Below are 8274 nucleotides of genomic sequence, written 5' to 3' on the forward strand. Positions count from 1 at the left end.
ATTTTTTCTCAGATTTGTCAAAGCAATGTTTTTCAAAGATAGGAAAGATAATAAAAAAAAAGCTTCCCAATGTTTTTCAAATCATCCTTATAAGAAACCTTCCTGAGAAATCAGAGCATATGAAAGAAAAGCAAATTGAAACAGTTGTATTCCTATAGCGCTTGCAAAACTGGGTAGCACTGTGTGAAAATTTAGTATTACAGGAAATATAAAATTTTTCTTCCTGTCTTTCTCTCTACTAAACTGACCATCTTGATTATCTCCCAGTTACTTTTGCCATTATGTTTACACAGTGTTTTTTGCCATTACAAGTCATACTGGCTCTAGCTGGTATAGAGTTAGTTTTCTTCATAGCATCCCATATGAAGATGTATTTTGGATTTGTGGCTAGAAGTGTTGATAACACTCTGGTGGGAGCAGCCAGAAGGCAGCAGTCCCAGGGCAGATCCCATGACTGAAAAGGCACCCCCAACCACCAGTGAGGAGGAACTCCCCTGCCAGCCCCAGGCTGGCGAGGGCTTGCTGTGACACCCCTCACTATTGGGGAAGTCAGGTTTGTCCTGTTGATGTTTGGGCACAGAAGGTAAATACATTACCAGAGGAAAGCGTAGGTAGAAAGGGCAAATAAAATGATTTCAACTGTATTGCTGGTGAGGCTGAATTTGTATTGAGACTAGTAACCTGCTCTAGGGAACCTGCTTTGGCAGGGTGGTTGGACCCAATGATCTCTTGAGGTCACTTCCAACCCCTACAATTCTGTGATTAAATTGTAAATATTAATACAAGAATCAAATTATGGCAGGTACGCTCTGCTCCTACACTTGGCATAAGTCTTGCTCAGGCTTGTGAACCACAGCAGGCCTCTATGTGATCACTCCTTGAACTGGACAGCCTATTAGCAACAGGGCCCCAGGCATACCATTCCCATTAAATCTGTCATGGGCAGTAATAAATGAATTTGAGTTTGACTACAAATCAATCAGTCGATTTAATAAATATGGCATCTCACCTCATTTCTCTTCATAACCCAAGGAAGAGTTATCTTGACACCATTCCGTTGTTATCTGCAGAGTACAGTGAAGCCTTATTTCTTGCTTCAGTCCCTTTAACACCTTTTGATCATCCGAGGTCTATACAGTATGAACAAGCCTCTCCCCAACCACAACTGGACCCTTTGGTACGACTGATTAACAAAGTTACTTTCTAAGGGGAGGAGGAGCGCACAACCTGATTCTTAAAGTATTTGGAAAAAGACCTGAATCCTTGATAGTTAATGTCCAAAAGACAATGTCCATGCAATCCTATAGTGATCCCAAACAAGAACTCTGAGCTCACCAGTGATTGCAGCAGACTGCATCCCCTTGATCACAGAGTTGGTACACCTCTCAGGTACCCCTGAGGAGAAATGCATCTCAGGGTTGAATCCTCAAGGAACAAGCTCGTCTGCAGACAAACACTGATGAGAACACAGGGTGAGTAATTCGTTCTAGGGAGTACTTTGGAAGTGTGCAACTGGATTTAGAAAACCACCAGAACCCTGCAGTAACTCTTCAGTGAACCTTGCTTTTCATGAATCTTGAACTTCATTGCTGTTTCTATTGTAACACAATGCTTTAAAGAAATTTGCCAATCAACTAATTCCTGAATACTAATTAAATGCAGTTGAAATCATAATCTGTTATCTGCTATAAAGGTGTATAATAGATTGTTACTTAATTGATGCTACATTAGAATTGTGTAAATCTAATTCCATGATAACAAGTGAGCTCCACATATATGATGTGATCTCTTTTAGTCATAAAGAGAGCAAGTGTAACACAGCTATCACTACTCCACAAAATTCAGCTTCTAGGAACAGAAGCAGAAATGCGTTTGTTTCAGACATGGCAAAATAGTCTGTCAGTGGTAACATTCCAGCAATGAAAATATCCTGAGGTAGCTTTGATTCCCAGAAATACACTGAGCATCTGTCCACAAATACTTTGAAGGATACTGTTAGCAATTGGAATTTTACCCCATAGCTTATTTGGAAGTAAAGCTACATTTCAAGATTGGATTTCACTGGTAGTGAGGAAAAGGAATGCATTTCCAGAAAATATTGCTCTATTAAAATAAACAAAAAATAAAACTCCTGATAAGAAAAAACACCAACACTTTACTTGAAAGTGCTTATGAATTTCTGCAATAGAAGGTCATGAGAAATAAACAGCAATCTGATATGTACAACAATCAGCAATGATATTTTCCTTTTAGAAAGTATTTCTTAGTCAACTACTGATAGGTCACTCAGAAACTGAGGTTTAAATACATATCTGAATTGAGAAGCAAGTATTATTGGTTTTAATTCCCGATTTAAGTATTTCAAAACTTACATTATTGTAACTTCCTATGTCTTGCATTGGACTCTTATTAAAATTGAGGCAAATGATATTACAGTGACTGCTGAGTAAAGGCCAGACAGTTATAGAAATGCCCATCAGCACTATAGTTACTGATACAGTACTGTCTTATATGGCCATAGCAGCTAGAAGCATTAAGTGCCTTAAAAAAAAGAGAAAGATTTAATACACTTGACCAGCCTTTAAGTTCTTTCTTTCAATACAAATTCTTTTCTGGAACATATTAACAAAAAGATTAGAGGAGCTGCTTGGTTTTCTTGAAATACTGCACCCCTGGCTTTGTGCCTTTATAAAAGAACTGTAGATATCTGCATTGTGTTAGAGCTTTTATGAGCTGTTTTCCATAGGGGGAAAAATGTACAGGTGCAGCCAGCACATGGAGAGGGGGAGGATAGACAAAACTCTGCACTGGAACCCAATGTAGTAAAAACAGTAAATTCTGAAGTCAGTATGTAATCACAATAGAAGGAACTAAGTTATTTTTTTCCCCTAAACCTTTTCCAGCTACAGTCCAAACTCACTGATGTGATGTGTGAACTAGTTAATTAGCAAGATCTAGTAAGAAGAGTAAACAAGAAGGAAAAGTGCCACCAAAACCACATCCCTAGATAAGGGGAAAGCAGACTTCAGGCTGCCCAGGGAACTAGTCAGCAAGGTCCCCTGGGAAACTGCTCTTGAAGGCCTCGATGTCCACCAGTGCTGGTCATTCTTTAAGCGATGCCTCCTAGAAGCACAAGAACAGGCAATTCCTAAATATCGCAAGTCAGGCAGGCGGGGCAGGAGGCCAGCGTGGCTGACCAGGAACATTCTGATGGAGATTAGGCGGAAACAGAGAGTGTTTCGCTACTGGAAGGAGGGCCAGGTGTCATGGAAAGAATACAGGGATGCTGTTCGTGTTTGTAGGGAGAAAATTCGTGTGGCCAAAGCACACCTAGAGTTGAAGCTGGCTGTGTCTGTGAGAGAAAATAAAAAGTTTTTTTTTTTAGATATGTGAATGGAAAAAGGAGAACTAAAGAATACATAGGGCCGCTCCTTGATAGGGAAGGTCTCCTCACAGACAATGACATAGGCAAAGCAGAGACGCTTAACGCCTTCTTTGCCTCTGTCTTCAATGCCGATGATGGGCTTCGGGACCCAGGGTGCCCCGAGCTGGAGGACCGGGACGGTGGGGATGACAAACTCCCAACCGACCCTGAACGTGTGCGGGATCTGCTACTCCACCTGGATCCCTACAAGTCCATGGGTCCGGATGGGATTCATCCCCGGGTGCTGAAGGAGCTGGCGGATGTCATCGCGGAACCTCTCTCAATTATTTTTCAACGATCCTGGGAGTCTGGAGAGGTCCCGGTAGACTGGAAGCTGGCAAATGTTGTGCCGATTTTCAAGAAGGGTCAGAAAGAAGACCCTAGCAATTACAGGCCTGTCAGTCTCACATCAGTGCCTGGTAAAATCATGGAGAAGATGGTTCTCGAACGTATTGAGGCGCACCTGGGGGACAAAGCAGTCATTGGTCCCAGCCAGCATGGGTTTGTGAAGGGTAGGTCCTGCCTAACTAACCTGATTTCCTTTTATGATAAGATCACCCGTATGGTAGACCAAGGGAAACCAGCTGATGTGATTTTTTTGGACTTCAGCAAGGCTTTTGACACGGTTTCCCATAGGATCCTACTGGACAAAATGTCCAGCATACAGCTAAATAAAAACATCATACGATGGGTGAGCAATTGGCTAACGGGCAGGGCCCAAAGGGTTAAGGTGAATGGGGCTGCGTCAGGCTGGCGGGCGGTCACCAGTGGGGTCCCTCAAGGCTCCATTTTAGGGCCGGTACTTTTCAATATTTTTATAAACGATCTGGATGTAGGAATAGAAGGCATTTTGAGCAAGTTTGCCGATGACACCAAACTTGGAGGAGTTGTGGACTCGAATGAGGGTGGAAAGGCCTTGCAGAGGGATCTGGATAGGTTGGAGAGCTGGGCGATCGCCAACCGCATGAAGTTCAATAAGAGCAAGTGCCGCGTCCTGCACCTGGGACGGGGAAACCCTGGCTGCACGTACAGACTGGGCGATGAGACGCTGGAGAGCAGCCTAGAAGAGAGGGATCTGGGGGTCGTGGTAGACAGCAAGCTGAATATGAGCCGGCAGTGTGCCCTGGCAGCCAGGAGGGCCAACCGTGTCCTGGGGTGCATCAAGCACGGCATCGCTAGTAGGTCGAGGGAGGTGATTGTCCCGCTCTACTCTGCGCTGGTGCGGCCTCACCTCGAGTACTGTGTGCAGTTCTGGGCACCACAGTATAAAAAGGACATGAAACTGTTGGAGAGTGTCCAGAGGAGGGCTACGAAGATGGTGAAAGGCCTGGAGGGGAAGACATACGAGGAACGGCTGAGGGCACTGGGCCTGTTCAGCCTGGAGAAGAGGAGGCTGAGGGGAGACCTCATCGCAGTCTACAACTTCCTCGTAAGGGGGTGTCGAGAGGCAGGAGACCTTTTCTCCATTAACACCAGTGACAGGACCCACGGGAACGGGGTTAAGCTGAGGCAGGGGAAATTTAGGCTTGACATCAGGAGGGGGTTCTTCACAGAGAGGGTGGTTGCACACTGGAACACGCTCCCCAGGGAAGTGGTAACTGCACCGAGCCTGTTTGAATTTAAGAGATTGGACTGTGCACTTAGTCACATGGTCTGAACTTTTGGGTAGACCTGTGCGGTGTCAAGAGTTGGACTTGATGATCCTTAAGGGTCCCTTCCAACTCAGGATATTCTATGATTCTATAAACAGACTGCACCGTTCCCTAATGATTTGAGAAAGTCGAAGAGCTGATTCACAGTGCTTCCTGCATAACTTCCAAAATACAGTGATTATCAAATATCCATAATTATTTGTGCAATAATTGAATTCACATCTACCTTTGAAAGTTAGATAACTAACATTTTCCCTCCCTTGGAGAGACATCATTTTGGATAGTTCACTTTTCAGTTGGACACAGGAATTTCATTACTAGTCTGCTTCCTCCTGATTACCCTGACTGGAGGAAAGATGTCTATGCTTGTAAACCTTAAACTTGAGGAAACAATTGATAGTCTCCACACAACAGTAATATCTGAATAACTTGTAAACCATAAAGCCTTTCACTTTGACCTTGCTCTTTCCTTTACAAGACACTCTAAAACGTTAATATATGACTGTCACTTTCAGCAGCTTTTCTCCATTGGTTTATATTATTTATACCACAACACTTAAAAGAAATATTTTGAAAAGTGTGATTAAGTTTTTGTTGTTTACCTGTAGTCTAACTTTCCAAAAGGTGTTTCTCCTCTAGCTTCATGTTTTAAAGAGGCAGGACCCTGTGAAAACAGCTTCAGTGCATATCTGCAGTTGATGTTTTTGTATTTAAACCTATGTTTTTGAACAGAATCCAAAGCACAAAGAATCATTTGTAACAATTTTGCTAGTCTCTAGATTTCAATAATCATGAGCTATGGCACTAGGATAATGGATTAGGACTTAGAAAGACAAAACCAGAAGAAAAGCTTCTGTTGTTTTTCTTTGTTTGCTTGTTTTTCTGATCTGCAGCAGAGCAGGGAAGGGGCTTTGAAACAAGATCTTTAAGGTCCCTTCCAACCAAAACATCCTATGATTCTATAACATGCTGACACTGTTACAGAGCTGTGCTTACACTAAGTCAAGGATTTTTCTGCTTCCCATGCTGCCCTGCCAGCAAGGAGGCCAGGAATATACAGGATGCTCAGAGGGGACCAGGACAACTGACCCAGACTGACCAAAGGGATATTGCACACTGTATGACAACATGCTCAGCAATAAAACAGGAGGGCATTGGTCAGGAGGGGTGCTGCTGCTGCTCAGGGACAGGCTGGGCTGTCTGCAAGTGGTGAGCATATGCCAACAAGTGATGCAGAATGCAGTTTTTTATTATTAGTCCTTCTTTTCCTGTCCTAATAAACAGACAATTTCAACTGACAAGTTTTACCTGTTTTTCTGATTTTTCCACCATGATCAAATGCCTATTTGGTGCTTAGCTGCCTGCTGGGTTAAACCACACTTTTTGTTATATGCACAAGCAAAGGAAGTTAAAAACAACAAACAGGTATTTTCTCCTATCCAAAAGTTAGGGAATAACTATAACAGTAGATAAAAAACTGAAATTCAGTTCTTTAAGTAAGAGTAGAGTTACAAGCTTGGGTTTTCTACCCTCTTCACCACCAGGTTGCCTGAGTCCAGTAAAGTCATTTTTCTACTTCAAAAGATGCTCAATCTGTAATTTTGCAAGAAAAAATGTTTGGAGAAATACAGGGCATTAAAGTCCTTTGAGAGTTACCAAGACTTGCTCATGCTGATTATACACTCAGAATCAGGAACTCATGCATTTTATGGCTTTTCTAGTGCATACAGAAGGAATATGGGGAGCCTCCCCCTACCCAATAGATGTTTTTCATGTTTCATGATACATATAGACATTTCTAGCACTTTCTTTTGGGATCACTCATGTGACTTGTATAGGCTTAGGCATTTTAGTTTTCATTTTATTTTCAAAGTTTTTTTTTTTCCCTAATAACTAAACGGTTCAAATCCCAAGTGGCTTCCGCTTTAGCATCTATACTTGGCTAAAGTAAGAAGTACACTGAATTTTGCTGTGCAAAATGAAATGTTTATATCATGTACTAGGAATTATTTCTGAAGGGTAAAGCGACCAAGTTTGTCTCTGATAGAGTTCTATAGTATACTCCAAACATAACTTTCACACCTACTACAGAAGACTGTAATCACAGCTACTTCAGCCTTACAATTTCTTAGAATTTTTCTTATTGACACAAATGATAGGAGTTAATTCTGATATCAATTAAAAAAAGAAATCAATATAAAACAGAAAGTTGAATAAATGATGATTATGAAAAGCCATTCCATACCTGTATATCCATTCTTTACAACAGATGTTCCTGAAGGGCTGGAGAGCCAATGGGTATAACATGAGCAGCAGAGCCTCACAAGGCAGAGCCCAGTCCCACAGCACACCAGCAGTGCAAACCCTGAGATGCTGTTCACATCCAACCAAGAGCCCAAATCATAAGCCATTATGACAGTGATGAGGCAGGTCTGACTTCAAGCCATAGGTCACAATGGATCTGCCAAACAAGCCCACAGAGCTTCAGACCCAAGACAGAGCTGAACAACAGACAAACACCTCTAACACAGGTCAAGGAAAGAATGAAGGCCCAAGGCTGAGCTTAAATACAGCTCCTAGACCCATGCATGTGGGTGGAGGCCCAGGTGAGGCTGGTCAGGGCCATTAAGGTTTACTAGTGCACCCAAGGTCCTGACACATTCATTAGCTATCTTTCCAAAAATATTTTCTATGTATACTTCTGAGTGTAACATCTGATCGTTTTAAATAGTCATCACTAGAGTTCTGGCCCAGATTTTCAGATTATTTTTTTTTTCCTATCAAATAGCACTTATACTCTGAGCTTTTTAAAACAGTATTAATTAGTGATTGTCCCTTTTCTTGTACTTTTTTTTTTCTTTTTTTTTTTTTTTCTTTTTTTTTTTTTTCTTTTTTAAGTTGGGAGTTTCTTGGTTTTGTTGTTTTGAATATATTGTACTGGGTTTGGCTGGGATGTTAACTTTCCCTGCAGCAGCCCATACAATGCTGTGCTCTGCACTTGTAGCTAGAACAGCAGTGTTATCACACCAGTGTTGTGTCTGCTGCTGAGCAGTGCTGGCACAGCATCAGGACTCTCTCTAACCCTCCTAGGGGGTGGGCAAAAAAGTGACAAAAGAAACATCACCAGGGCAGCTGACATAAACCAACTAAAGGGATATTCCATACCATGTGATGTCACACTCAGCAATAAAAGGTGGA

General features: G+C 42.2%; 1 long non-coding RNA gene across 2 annotated transcripts in view; it reads right to left on the reverse strand.

Annotated features, from left to right (window-relative positions):
• Window positions 1–7614, reverse strand: part of LOC140001416 (uncharacterized) — a 28986-nt gene extending 21372 nt beyond the window's left edge. Inside the window, exons 1-3 of one of the 2 annotated variants that reach the window (XR_011806635.1) lie at window positions 7322–7614; window positions 5679–5740; window positions 1268–1456 (exon numbers count right to left, since the gene is read on the reverse strand). This is a non-coding gene — a long non-coding RNA (uncharacterized lncRNA). Of the gene's footprint in view, window positions 1–1267; window positions 1457–5678; window positions 5741–7321 lie in introns of those variants that run through there. The other variant, XR_011806634.1, reaches the window with a different exon arrangement.
• Between the last annotated feature and the right edge of the window lie 660 nt (window positions 7615–8274).

The sequence above is a fragment of the Anas platyrhynchos genome, chromosome 1 (assembly GCF_047663525.1).
Source record: "Anas platyrhynchos isolate ZD024472 breed Pekin duck chromosome 1, IASCAAS_PekinDuck_T2T, whole genome shotgun sequence".
NCBI lineage: Eukaryota > Metazoa > Chordata > Aves > Anseriformes > Anatidae > Anas > Anas platyrhynchos.